This window comes from Mesoplodon bidens (assembly GCF_964165515.1).
Source record: "Mesoplodon bidens genome assembly, chromosome: 3".
Classification (NCBI taxonomy): domain Eukaryota; kingdom Metazoa; phylum Chordata; class Mammalia; order Artiodactyla; family Ziphiidae; genus Mesoplodon; species Mesoplodon bidens.
In genome coordinates, this window is record NC_138178.1 from 91,228,704 (window position 1) to 91,244,030 (window position 15,327).

Here is a 15,327-nt window from a genome sequence, read left to right on the forward strand (position 1 = left end):
AATATTTTGAAATGAAAATTAACAAAAACAGAGCACATCAAAATTTCTGGGATGCAATAAGCAGCACTTAGAGGGAAATTATAAACATACACGTACCTAACAATAGAGTCCCCAAATATATAAAGTTAAAATTGTCAATCTAGGGCTTCCCTGGTGGCGCACTGGTTGAGAGTCCACCTGCCGATGCAGGGGACGCGGGTTCGTGCTCCGGTCCGGGAAGATCCCACATGACGCGCTCGGAGCGGCTGGGCCCGTGAGCCATGGCCGCTGAGCCTGCACGTCCGGAGCCTGTGCTCTGCAATGGGAGAGGCCACAACAGTGAGAGGCCCGCGTACCGCAAAAAAAAAAAAAAAAAAAAAAAAAAAAAAAAAAATTGTCAATCTAAGTGAAAAACAGGCAATTCAACAAGAGTTAGAGGCTTTAATACTCTACTTTCAAAAATGGATAGAATAGGGCCTCCCTGGTGGCGCAGTGGTTGAGAGTCCGCCTGCCGATGCAGGGGATACGGGTTCGTGCCCCGGTCTGGGAGGATCCCATATGCCGCGGAGCGGCTGGGCCCGTGAGCCATGGCCGCTGGGCCTGCGCATCCGGAGCCTGTGCTCCGCAACGGGAGAGGCCACAACAGTGAGAGGCCCAAATACCGCAAAAAGAAAAAAAAAAAAAAAAAAAAAAAAAAAAATGGATAGAATAACTAGACAAAAGATCAATAAGGAAACAGAAGACCTGAACAATTCTCGAGACCTGAGAGTCATATACATAGAACACTCCATCCAACAACAGAATACACATTCTTCTCAACTTACAAATGGAATATTCTCCATGAAAGACTACATGTTAAGACACAAAACAAGTCTCACCTTTAAAAGAACTGAAATCGGTCCTCCCTGGTGGCACAGTGGTTAAGAATCCGCCTGCCAATGCAGGGGATGTGGGTTCAAGCCTCGGTCCGGGAAGATCCCACATGCTGCAGAGCAACTAAGCCCATGTGCCACAACTACTGAGCCTGCACTCTAGAGCCCACGTGCTACAACTACTGAAGACTGTGCGCCTAGAGCCCGTGCTCTGCAACAAGAGAAGCCACCAGGATGAGAAGCCCACACACAACGAAGAGTAGCCCCCAGTCGCTGCAACTAGGGAAAGCCTGCACACAGCAATGAAGACCCAACACAGCCAAAAATAAAATAAATAAATTTATAAAATAAATAAAATAACTGAAATCATACAAGTATATGATCTCCAACCACACTGGAATTAAATTAGAAATCACAAGAAAAGGAAGTTGAGAAATTAACAAATGTGCAAAAATTAAACAACAAACTCCTAAATAAACACTGTGTCAAAGAAGAAATCACAAGGGGAACTAGAAAATACTTCACAATGAATGAAAACAAAAACACAACACACCAAAACTCATAGCATGCCCCTAAAAGCAGTGCTCAGAGGACAACTTATAGCTGTGAATGTTAATATTTTTAAAAAGACCTCAAATCAATAAAAAAGCCTTCTAGCTTAAAAAACTAGAAAGAGAAAAGCAAACTAAATCTAAAGCAAGCAGAAGAAAATAATAAAGAAATAGAACAGAAATAAATCAAACAGATACTTTTTTAAAAAACAATGAAGCCTAAAGTTGGTTCTTTGAAAAGAGCAACAAAATTGACAAATCTTTAGAACTAGACAAGAAAAAAAGAGAAGACTCAACCTACTAAAATCATCAATGAAAGGAGTGACATTAATACCAACTTCACAGAAATAAAATGGATTATGAGAAAATACTATGAAAAACTATACCCCAACAAATTAGATAACCTAGATTCAATGGACACATTTTTAAGAAGACACAACTAAAATGACTCAAGAAAAAACATAAAGACTCCTAACAAGTAAAGAGATTTAATTAATAATAAAAATTACTTGCCACAAAGAAAAGTCCAGGACCAGGTGGCTTCACTGGTAAATTTTACATAATGTTTAAAGAAGAAGTAACACCAATCTTTCTCAAATTCTTCCAAAAAATTGAGGAACACCTCCCAACTCAATTTATAAGACCAGCATTACCCTGATACCAAAGTCAAACAAAGACACTACAAGAAAACTACACATCAATATCCCTTAGGAACATAGACAGAAATATCCTCAACAAAATACTAGCAAACCAAACCCAGCAGCTTAATAGAAGGATTACACACCATGACCAAGTGGTATTTCTCTCAGGAATACAAGGGTGGTTTAATACGAAAACTAATCAATCTAATACACCATATTAAAAGAATAAAGGAAAAACTCCACACAATCATCTCAGTTGATACAGAAAAAGTATCTGACCAAACCCAACATCCTTTTACAATAAAAATACTCAACAAGGGGCTTCCCTGGTGGCGCAGCGGTTGAGAGTCCGCCTGCCGATGCAGGGGACACGGGTTCGTGCCCCAGTCCAGGGGGATCCCACATGCCGCAGAGCGGCTGGGCCCATGAGCCATGGCCGCTGAGCCTGCGTGTCCGGAGACTGTGCTCCGCAGCAGGAGAGGCCGCAACAGTGAGAGGCCCGCGTACTGCAAAAAAAAAAAACACAAAAACTCAACAAACCAGTAGAAGGGAATTCTTACCCAATAAAAGACATCTACAAAAGCCCCAGAGCTAACATCATACTTCATAGTGAAAAGCTAAATGCCTTCCTCCTACAATCAAAAATAAGACAAGGATGTCTACACTCACTACTTCTACTCAACATTTTACTGGAGGTTCTAGTCAATTAAGCAAGAAAAAGAAATAAAAGAAACCCATGTCAGAAAGGAAAAATAAAACTATTTCCTTGTAGATGACATGCTCTTATACAAAGAATAACTATAAAAGCAATAACCATAAAAGGAAAAACTGAATAAATTTGGCTTCATAAAAATTAAAAATTTTCTGTTCACCAAAAGACATCAGTAAAAAAAAATCAAAAGGCAAGCAACAAACTGATGCAATATTCATAAAACATGTATCTTGTAAAGCACTTGTATGCAGAATACAAAGAAATCCTAAAACATAACGAAGACAAACCAATAGAAAAAAGTGAGCAAAAGATGTGAGAAGATACTTCATAACAGCTAGTAACTTGCCACAAGCATATGAAATGATACTCAATATTATTTATCATCAGAAGTGTAAGTTAGAAACATAATAGCATACTAATCCGCATGTACTTGAATCGTAAAAAGTATTGTAAAAAGACTGACAACAATAAATGGTAACAAGGATGTAGAACAATGAGGACTCTCATATTTTGCTGATGGGAATGTAATTTTGGTAAAAGTTGAGCTATTTCTAATAAACAACACATAGCCCTCTGATCCAATAATTTCACTTCTAAGTTTTTAAGCAAGAGAAATATAAACATGCCCACAAGGTACTTTTACCAAAACGTTCCTGGTAGCTTTGTTTACAATAGCCCCAAACTGGGGGCAACGAAAATGCTCAGCAACAGAAAGATGAATATTGTGGGTTTTGCTTTGTTTTTTACAGTGGAATAATAATCAGAAACAGAAAGCAACAATTACTAATATCATCAACAACAATAAAGAATCTCACAGACACTGAGCAATGGCAGACACAAAAGAGTATGTATTTGGTGATGCCATTAAAAAGGCAGAGGTAAAAATAATCTAAGGAGAAAAAAAAATCAGAATAAAAGTTGCCTTGAGGAAAGGAAATGTCCTATATTGTGATACGGGTGTAGATTTGTCAAAACTTACAGCTAAGATCTATGTATTTCAAAGTATATAAAATTTACCTAAATAAACACCTGTAAAAAGTTCTTATGAATAACAACCAACCAGGTAGGAGTGGGTGGAGGTATAGATCAAAGAAGAGACAAAATGTTAATAACTACTAAAACTGAGTGATGGTTATATGGAGATTCATGGTACCATTGTTTACTTTGTGCATATGTTTGATATTTTCCATTAAAAAATAAGAACAAAAATCCTGACTATGACAGCTACTGACAGGGTTCAATGAGGAAACTGCCGAATAAAGTCAAAACAGAGTAGGACAGAATCAAATGAGAAAAGCAAAAAGAATACTAGAAAAAGAGGGAAAGAAGAACATAAACTAAGCAATCTCAGAGAGCAGTCCTCCATATTTTCAAACACTGTAAGCAAACAACAGAAAGTTCCACTTAAGCCAAAACCTATCTTTAACCAAAGCTCCTTCTAAAAGTTTAGGAAAACAAATTTCACATTAAACAGTAACAGAAATCAGACCAGAGCCCATATAGCTATCATAAGAAGAAGAAAAAAAAAGAGAAGCAGAATAAAATCCCTAATTTCCTACAAACAATAAAATTACAAAAAGTAACCCCATAAAAACAGATCACAACTATAAACCACTTCCAAGGAAAGGTTAAAACCACTAATATAAGAACAAATTTAACTGGAATTCAGGGGGGTGGGGATGAAGTGACAGAAGTCAGAAAAAAATTAAAAAGTAAAAAAAAAAATTATCTCAAAAATGAAGACTAAAGAAAAAAGAACAAAGAAGTAAATGAACACAACAGATAGAAAAAAGAAGACATATTTCTAAACATTAAAAAAATGCAGATTCAAGAAAAACTGATCAAATATTGAAGAGAGGCAAAGATTAGACACTCAAAAGTACAAGAAAACTTTCCACAAACAGAAGTTTGAAACCATGTATTGAAAGACACAGACATGACAATAGCAACCCAGAAAGACAAATACCAAGACAGTCTAGTATGAGCTACTAGAACTTTAAATTACTGAATTTTAAGAAATGGGGGGAAAATTCTTCAGACATATAGGCAAGATAGACATAGGCAAACTTTTTCTTACAGAATCAGAGAGTAAATATTTTAGGCTTACAAACCATAGGGTGAAAGTTATATGAAATTCAAATATCAATGTCCAGTGTCCACAGCCATGCTCACTGGCTTCCATATTGTCTACGGCACTGCACAGCATAAGCAGCCAAAGACAATATGTAAATGAACAGACATAGCTGTGTACAAAAACAAAAACGAAAAACAAAAAAAGGTTTATAAGCACAGGCAGTCAGCCCATGGGCAGTAGTTTGCAGACCCCTGATTTAGGCATGCACTAAGTGACTTTATAATGGACAGAAACATATTTAAAATAAAATAATCAAGGAAAGAACATGTAAACCGGCCTTCCCTGGTGGCGCACTGGTTAAGAATCTGCCTGCCAATGCAGGGGACATGGGTTCGATCCCTGGTCCGGGAAGATCCCACATGCTGTGGAGCAACTAAGCCCGTGAGCCACAACTACTGAGCCTGAGCCCTAGAGCCTGTGAGCCACAAGTACTGAGCCCACGTGCCACAAGTACTGAAGCCCATGCGCCTAGAGCCCACAATAAGAGAAGTCACCGCAATGAGAAGCCCACGCACAGCCCCCCTCGCCACAACTAGAGAAAGGCTACGTGCAGCAACGAAGACCCAATGCAGCCAAAAATAAATAAATAAATTTATAACAGCAACAAAAAAGATAACCTGATCAGCCTCATATTTTAAAAAATTTAAGTTGCAGGAAAAGTCTCCAACATAGACAATTCCAGACCCAGATGACTTCACTGGAGAATCCTACCAAACATCTTAATAAAAAACAAAACAAACAACAAACTCTTCCAGAAAACAGAAGGGAACACTTCCCAACTTATTTTATGAGGCCAGCATTACCTGACCAAAACCAAAAACAATACATATCAATTGGGCCAAGTACTGATCAGAAATTGCCTACATAATATCTGCAAGTCTAATTTTATTACTTAAACATAAAATATAAAAGGAAGAGTTTTACACATACATATACAGCCTCATCTTGGTAACTCTACTATTTATGTTAGAAATTAACCATCCTCTAATTTCTTTAGAGCTCCATTACTAGATAAATTCTTTTCTATTACCAGTAAAAATAGAATAATACAAGTAAAGATTGGGAAATGAGTACATTAGGGAAATAAATCTACTACTAATGAATGAAGTAGATACAATTTAAGTAGATTACATCACAAAACAAACATAGCAATGGGCAACAACATTTTAAGCTTAAGAACTCATGACATTGGGGGGAGAGTATATAATGTAAACCATTTCCACTTTTTCAACATTTGAACCAGATCTCATCTCAGGAATAGAAAAAGCTGATTGTTCAGCAATCTAAAACCAAGCAATTAAGTTTGCTTTCTATGTATCTGCAGCCCAGCTAAAAAGATTGGAGGTGGGGGCCTCTTCCAAATTGCAACATTAATTCTTCTAGCTTCTGTATCATCTATAAATTTCAGACTCTCATCCAACAGCTTTCTCAACACTTTCACTCTGCACCTCAAATTCAACTTACCAAAGGCTGAATTCACCTTTCCTATCCCACCCCTATTCCCAAACCTGCTCTTCCTTTTGTATATTTCCTGCTGTATTCTTTTTTAGTTCCCTGAGCAGGGATGGAACCCGAGCCTCCTGCATTGGAATTGTGGAGTCTTAACCACTGGACCGCCAGGGTAATCCCCCTACTATATTCTTTTTTTTTTTTTTTGGTTGCCCTGGGTCTTCGTTGCTGCACGCAGGCTTTCTGTAGCTGCGGTGAACGGGGGGCTACTCTTCGTTGCGGTGTGCGGGTTTCTCATTGCGGGGGCTTCTCTCTGTGGCTCTAGGTGTGTGGGCTTCAGTAGTTGTGGCACGCAGGCTCAGTAGTTGAGGCTCATGGGCTCTAGAGTGCAGGCTCAGCAGCTGTGGCACACAGGCTTAGTTGCTCTGCGGCATGTGGGATTTTCCCGGACGAGGGCTCGAACTCATGTCCCCTGCATTGGCAGGCGGATTCTTAACCACTGTACCACCAGGGAAGCCACCCCCCTACTATATTCTTAATCACAAGTAATCTGCCTAATCAATGAAGCCAGAAACCATCCTAAACACCTAGTCATTCTTCCCCTCCCTTGTCCCCTACAGTCAATCACCAAATCCTCATGATTCTACCTCTAAAATATTTCTCAGTCTGCCCCCTTTAAATCCATCCTCTGCACTCTACAAATCTGCCTGTTCCATCCCACGAACTTCCTTCAAAATAAAGACTAAACTCTAGCAATATATATAAAACCCTCCAAGATCTACCTCTCCAAGTCTTTTTTCACTGCTATTTGCTGCCTCACTCTTTGCACTCCAGTAATAATAGTTTCTTGCCCACACTGTGCTGTATCATGCTTCTGCTTTTCTCTATACCTCAAACATTCCTTCCTTTCAACTAATTCTTATCCTCATCATTTAAAGCTCAGCCTAAATATCATGCACCCCAATAAGTAACCACCCCCACATGCCCATGCCTGTGTAAACTGGTGATTATCTCTCCTTAGCTCTTAACAAATCGTACTGAAATAATCTATTTATATATCTTTAACTGCACTAAACTGAAAGAGTGTTGAAGGCAGAGAACTTATCTGTAACTCCAACAACCCGGTACACATGAAAGCTCAACCTCTGTTGAACCGAACTATAATTTTTCTCATATCCCTCAAAGAGACAAGAGAATAGGGAAAAAAATATGTCACTGAAACACAAAATCCTCACTGCAGTAATCAATTCTTGCTCACAAAAAGAGCAAGAATAAAACTAAAAATATTCCTTCCTCATAAGATTTCCTTCCTTTTCACAAAATCCCTGACCCCAAGCAATATTTGATGCCAACAATTACGGCTGCAAATTGTCTTGTGCTAACAAGATTATAATAATGATACAAGCAGAAACTCAGTTGATAATTCGCTGTTGAGGTCTTGAGTACACAATTTTCTATCAAAACAACAAAACAGCACATTATATATGAAGGATTCTTAACAAATTATCTAGGACTAATCTAATGTGCATTCTTTCAAACAAATTTTTGCTGAATAAAAGAGAGAAAAGGGAAACAAAAGTGGCAAAAAGATATAAGAAAATTGTAAAAAGATCACAAATCAAACTTTAAAGGCAACAAAGTCTGGGTTTCCCCATAAAATTTAGGTATATATAAGTTATAAATTGCCTATATAAAGAAAATATGCATGCAAAGTTCTGGAGTAGGCTCCTGAGGGAGTTACTAGAGGAAGAGCCCCTGGACTGGGAGGTATCAGTCCTGAATCTATCACTAGTTAGCTGTAACACTGATTAGACACTAATTAAGTCATGCAATCATTCTAGCATTTCATTTCCTCAACAGCAAAAGAAGTTATTGGACATCAGATCTATGCATTTTACTACATGTAAATTTTACCTAAAAAAAGAGCTGTCAAAACAGGAGATGAGTCATTAATTAATCTGAGCTGTTTTCATCCTTCTATCACATACAACTTACCTAGAAGCACCCTAATTAAAACCAACACTTACTACATGTTAAAAAGTCTTCAGATGGTTCATCATTAAGGAAACAAAGACTAGACGACCCTTTTAGTCTCCTCTAGCTCTAAATTTCTGAGTTTGTTAATTTATACTCTATTACAAATGGTATCACTACTCAATTTACACTCATGAAAGAAAAAGCTAAAAATCACTGCCTTAGTTGACACCAAATGACAAAAGTATCAGTATCTGTTTCACTATCTATATTTCCAGTTGAATAATCTGAAATCAACAGCTTCAGATACTACAACTGTCCACTTTTACTCCCTTCCTTTACTACCTTCCCAAGCCCTTCATTAAATGACTTTACAGAAAGAAGAGATTTCTTGGTCCCTCCCACTTATCACCTAATAAAAGTCAAAAGTCAACTAGGGCAGGAGGATTAAGTAGAGGAGGATTATATAAAGCATCAACTCCAAGACAGGGAGATTCTTTTCCTTGAACCCTGCCCAACAAAGTACCTGATAAAGTGGTCTTTTTAGGTTATTATTATGTGATACATAACTTTCTCTCCTTTTTTAAACTAGATAATGGAATTCTTCAAAAACTACCAAATATAAACATAATCAAAAATATTTGAAAAAAAAACAGCTGCTGAGTTGGGTTGATAAAATTATGGCTCTTTTTCCTCTTAAAGTTTTCTTCAATGAACAACAATCAAAAAAGTTTTTTCTAAAACCATGATCAATTAATTTTCTCTGGGTTTTTAGATTATTGATGACTAAATGCTCAATGAAAATATGAAATGATTTTTTAAAGATGGCATTATTCAGTTTGTTGATCACTGAAAATACAGCCACTCACATACATGTTTTAAAATACTATTATCAGGACCCCAACTTATACATGTACTCAGCAGAAATACCATTAGGGCAAAATCAATACTTGTTATGTACCAAATGAGACAGTATGTACTTCTGCTGAGGACAGACTTGTATTTCTCTCACCTAAGCTTTAAGGCAACAGTAATTTGGAGATTGTTCTAATTTTAACTAACTGCAGTAAGTATAATTTACACATCTTGTAAAAAGAAGCATTCTATTACACAGCATGAAAGAAATTCATACGAATAAAACTTTATAACAAAATGTACTATTTTAGAAAAAATATAGTTATGAATTCATAAGAACTGAGTACTATAATATTCATTAGAAACTTGTCAAAAGCACATGGGAGGGCTTCCCTGGTGGCGCAGTGGTTAAGAATCCACCTGCCAATGCAGGAGACACGGGTTCGAGCCCTGGTCCAGCAAGATCCCACACGCCGCGGAGCAACTCAGCCTGTTCGCCACAACTACTGAGCCTGCGCTCTAGAGCCCGAGAGCCACAACTACTGAAGCCCGTGAGCCTACAGCCCGTGCTCCACAACAAGAGAAGCCACCGCGATGAGAAGCCCACGCACCACAGTGAAGGGTAGCCCCCGCTCGCCGCAACTAGAGAAAGCCCACGCAATGCAACAAAGACCCAATGCAACCAAAAAGAAATAATAAATAAAATTTTAAAAATCATATTAAAATGTTATTAATGAGATTAAAAAAAAGCACATGGGAAACCTGTCACTCCAGTGTATCACTTTTCATCATATTACTATCCTTTCTATGGAATATATTCCAATATATGCAATTTTTAAAATTTACAGGAGTTACCTGTATACATGCAAGTTACAATGTACTTATTGGATACATTAAAGAAATTTTGAATAATAAAAAAGTGAAGTTAATTTTGGCAGAATTTTCCTAAGAATGCTTTTTATTTAAGTAGTTCTCACCAAAATTGGGCAAGTGGAGAGATATAACTACTCCTTCAGTAAAAGCTTCTATTTAAAGAAAATTAATTTTATATTCAACTTACTCTCAGGCCAGTAGAAATATGAAACTCTCAGAACACATTAATTTGATAATAAGAAAAGAATCAATGAGATGTTGGCAAAAATAGTTATTGATTAAAAATCTTTGAGTACCTGAAATAATTTCCTACTATTCTTATTAATACTACCTACCAAAGAAAAACTAATCACTATGATTGAGATAAACCAAAGACAAAAAGTTTTAAGAAGAGTTTTAAGAATTTTTATCTAAATTACTAGTCAAAGATGAGGTAAGATCATAATTCTCTAACAGAAGTGCCCTCTTGTTTGCTACTACTAAAAAAGTAAAATAAAATAAAGTAAAATGGTATATTATCAATGAGGGAAAAATGCATGATTGTTTGAAATGTGATTGTATTTTTCAAATAATTTTTATCAGTACATCAGAAAATTAAAGGATTTTACTGTATAATTATCTTATTTAACAAAATACACTAAAGCAGGTACTTGTAAAGTCAGTGAGAAGTTAATCAATTTCAACTCAATAGAATAATCATATATATTGGGGGAATATCAGGAAGAAAGCAATTATTACTGAAACAAATAATCATAGTTGTTCTCAACTGAAAAGATAATTATTGGTTCTGTATATTTTTCTTTAACAAATAATATACTCTTCTTTTAATAAAATATATTTTGAATTCCTACTTAAACATTATTTTAACTGGTCAACATGAGAAACTTAAAATATCATGTCATGATGCTAACAGATTCTTAATATCCCTTTCTTTTTTATTTTTAGCAATGACTCTGCCTTTTTAGTTTCCAATTTCTCCATATAGAAGTATTTAGTCCAAAGAAAGAAAACATTCTTCCTAAACTATATATAAGCCACTATTACTAAGTATAATCCCAATTATTTCTGAAGTATTCAAGTGCCTTCTAGTAGTACAATTTTATGTTTCTTTAATCAAAGTAATAAACACATTTCCTTGTCCTAAAATTATTATAGCTATTATGGAAACCTGACTGCTAGAACCCCAAGTCAAAGCACAGTTGATGATTCATGTTTAATCTAGCTAAACTTCCTTTTCTATAATTTCTCTAAATGAACACAGGAGAGCCTATGATTACCATAAAACCTGGGGTCCCTAATATAGTTAACTGGCCTACTGTGACCTTATATTAAAGTTAAAAGACTTTTTATGTCAATATTTTACAACACTTTTTTTTTCAATGGCATTTTAGTGTTTTCCTTTACTCTTTTCTAAAAATACCATACTAAATGGGGACCTGCAGATGAGGTAAATAAACAAAAGGGCAGGCCAAAGCTATAAACCACGTTTGTCCTTAAGGTCCTACAATTCTTTTTGGGACCACACTTAGCCTCACTCCTCATTACTGTCAGTCAGAGTCACAAGATTCCCAAAGGACCCCAAGAGGCCCAAGCTTCTCACTATAACTCTACTCCCACCATGCCTGTGTCCTTCAGACAATGTTCCTACATGCCACACCTCTCCTGATCACAGCCAATGCAAAGAAGCTTACTTCTGTTGTTCCACTGTCTCTGAACCCTCACCTGTTTGTGGTATCAGCAAATTTATTTGATAAACTAATCTGTGCTAATATTGCCAATAAAAGGCAATAGTTTAAAGCTTTTCTTCCAGAGAATTTGTAATTTTAAACGAAACATTTTAGAAAGAATTCCATAACACAAAGCAGAGACACAAATAAAGTTTGGCATTGGCAATTCTCAGATTATACCACACAGTCAACCACTTAGTCCACCTATTTGTAATGTAGATCCAATTATAATTTAATACAATTTAAATTAAAAATTAATGTAGTCATAAACCAGTAGTGAATATATGTCTGGTTTAGATATATGTCTCATTGCAAATGTAAAGTGGAAACTAAAAGTTGTATGGTTTTATCTTAAGTCTCATCTCTGTTAAATCTTCTCATCTTCAAAGTAGAGCAAATGACCCCTGTAGCCAATCCAGTTAAAATGGTCAGGTAACCTACCCAGAAGAATTACTTAGAGAATATCATATATGAGGTCTTCTTAGAACATTTGGTATTTATGACTTAGTGTCTTTTCTACTTTATGCTTTCACAACAACTCGGTAAATTACAAACTTAGATATTGTTTATTCAGACAAACCACTTTTTCTTTATCGCATTAATCCAAAAATCCCCTATGAATGAGATAAATTTATACCATTTTATTCAATCTGCAATTAATCCTATAGTTACAAGTCTAGAGTCTAGAACATCCTTTCTGAACAACAGAGCCAAGGTTTTTTTAAAATCAGAATTGGATGGATTCTGCTATATAATAATCTTGTGAAGAATCCTCTTGACCAGAAATCTCAAACATCGGATCAGCTAGATGAATTTCGGAAAGATAAAACACCCCTAATTCTTAATTTCTTAACAGTGAGAAAAGAATAACCTTACTAGCTCAACTGAAATGTCCAAGAGCCACTACGTAGAATATTATAAAACCCACTAATTCTATTTGGTTTTTCTATGCAATCTATTTAGAACTTCTGTACAGCTACAAGTCCACAAAGGTTAAGGACTATACCACTTAGAGCTTTCACAGCCTTTCAACGTATACTGGGAGGAATATTAAAAGAATCAAATGAATGAGGAATTAAAACGATTCGGAAGAGTTCTTGAAGACAAAGTCTACAAACAGTGCTCACTCAGCTATCCGTAAAACAAATTTTATTTAAAACATTAATGCTTCATAAACTACCCAAAAAGATCATTAAAGTATAGATAAAACCTACACTAGACCAATAATTTATTTTACATCCTTTTAAGTCACATATTTGGCCCTATTTTTTAAACAAACTGACTCAGCAAGTATCTAGTATGCCCTCACCTCCACTTCCTACCCCCTGTTCTTTTGGTTTTGAAGATAAGTATGAAGTTCAACTCAATCCTAAAAGACTGCTTCACCTAAGAGCTACACTTTGCCTTGACTTTCTTTATGACCTTGGGGGGGGGGAAATCTACTAAATGACAATTGTAATAATGTTTGTGTGTTCCTGTTTATTAGTGACATTTAATCCTAATATGCAAACAATAGTGAAGTCTTTTAAACTGAACCTAGAGAGCTGAAAGCCTTTGAGTTACAAACATCAAATGACGTGTAATGTGAACCACATTTTCAAAACTTAATTTGACTAGTTTAAAAGAAAAAACAACTACAAAGGCCCCAAATTCAACAAGATTGAAAAACAAATTCTGAAAAACACCAACAGTCTCCCTATTACTTCTCTTTATGGACAACTGGTCTGCAATGTGGAAAAGAACAAGGAGGAATAAAAGTAGCTTTAGCCATTTCCTTGCTTTTATAAGGATAACAGCTGGACAACAAACGAAAACTTAAAACTTGGCAAAGAATGGGGAGACAGTATATAAAGAAATCTACAACCTGAAAATTACGAAGATAAATCTATCTTTTAAGTCACTAATTGTATACCTATGTTAGGCAGTAGTCTTGGTATTGTCTTATTAGCATTGGAAAGGTAAATCCCTGCCTTGGAGGAACATCTACTAAGTACATTTCATTTCAGGATCTTAGTGCAGTTTACGAGCAGTATCTCTGTAGGTTTCCCTAAGGTACTCTGAAGTGCTTAACATCCTTCACACCTCCAGCCCCCACTAAAGTGAGAAGTAAATAAAGACGATTTACTTATACAATTATTTACCATGGAATTCTAGTAAAGAATACAAAAATAAGCATCTATACAGGCATTTGATACCCAAAGAAAGTGTAGAATACGAAGTACAGTAAGATTCACCCTTAACTGACCACTACAGAAACCAGAGGCCTTCCACATGGGCTGTTCTTTACCACCACTCTTAATTTGAAAAAGTTAACAATGTCAACTCAACATTTTAACAGTAGACAAACAGAACTTAGTGAAATCTCTTCTTCCAGGTCCTCAAAAGGTATTTATAAAAACTGAGATAGAGCAACGCCCTCCCCCCGCAAAAGCACCCTACTAGAAAGAATGAAATACCTAAAACGTCAGACGGGTCAAGGTTAGAAAAGCTGATCTAACCCAATTACCGGGAGGGACCACAGGTTTTGGGACTACGGACGTGAGATCGGGATGGGGGTGGGTAGCAAAGTGAAATCTAACCCCAGAAATCACAACACAGGCCGCAGCCTGAGAGCCGAAGCTGGCGGGAAGTGAGCTCCCTTTCTGTTCCCAGGGGAAAGTCCAGAGAAGAGCGGCTCCACACAGCGGACGTACGAGGCGCCAACACTGAATGCCTACCAAGGCGCCGCAGCCGCTGGAGAACCCGGTTAAGAAGGGGAGGAGATCCCAGCAGACGGCCCTGGAAGAGGAGGACTAAGACTGGGAGCAGCGGCAGCGTCTGGACGAGTGGGATTACCTAATTGTGACGACAGAGAAGTCTCCTCAGGCTCCGGCGATGGTCCCGACTGCGCAACGCGTGGTGTCTTTCCCGCTTAGCCCGCAGCAGCAACAGAACCAGCTCCTTCAGCCAGTCGCCATTTCCCGCCTACCGACCTGCTGCACCGCACGGACGGAGACCCGGATGGAAAGCGGCCTCTCCGCGCAGGCGCTTTGACTTTCTCCTCCCCCTCCCGCCACAATTCCGCGAGGTGGGAGGGAAGGAATGCGGGCAGCCCCAGCGGCCAAAAAAAAAAAAAAAAGCCACCTCCCCCCGCAAAAAAAAGCCAAAAAAACAACTTTACTTCCGTGAAAAGCGTTAGAGTTCCTGCCGCCGGAAGAAACTCAGGAGCTCGAATTCCTGACAAAAGCAGAACACAGGGCCCTGGGACGGGATGGAGTAACAAGGACAAAATCTATCAGGCTATGGCAGTGCCTGGGGATGTTTGTACTTTAGGGGCCTCCGTAGCTCTGTGTAGTGGTCGCAAGGGGAGTAGGGAGTAAAGTGTTGGGAGTGGAGAGGCGGGGACCTGAAGGATGGTTTTTTCCTCCCGCTGCTAACGGAACTGTTTAGGCAGAGCTGGGAGGGGGAGCGCGCCCTCGCCCCGGAGGCGGGGCTTAGGAACGCCTCGCGCAACCTGGCGGCCAGGGTTTAGTAACCCGGGCTCGCCAAGTGGGTGGAGCCGAGTGGGACCGGGTGGTACT

At 37.8% G+C, this 15,327-nt stretch overlaps 1 protein-coding gene across 2 annotated transcripts in view; it reads right to left on the reverse strand.

Annotated features, from left to right (window-relative positions):
• CTDSPL2 (CTD small phosphatase like 2) overlaps positions 1-14,787 on the reverse strand; it is a 71,464-nt gene extending 56,677 nt beyond the window's left edge. The window contains exon 1 of one of the 2 annotated variants that reach the window (XM_081229618.1): positions 14,603-14,787. The gene's annotated coding sequence lies outside the window, so the exon portion shown is untranslated. The remainder of the gene's footprint in view (positions 1-14,602) is intronic. The other variant, XM_081229617.1, reaches the window with a different exon arrangement.
• Between the last annotated feature and the right edge of the window lie 540 nt (positions 14,788-15,327).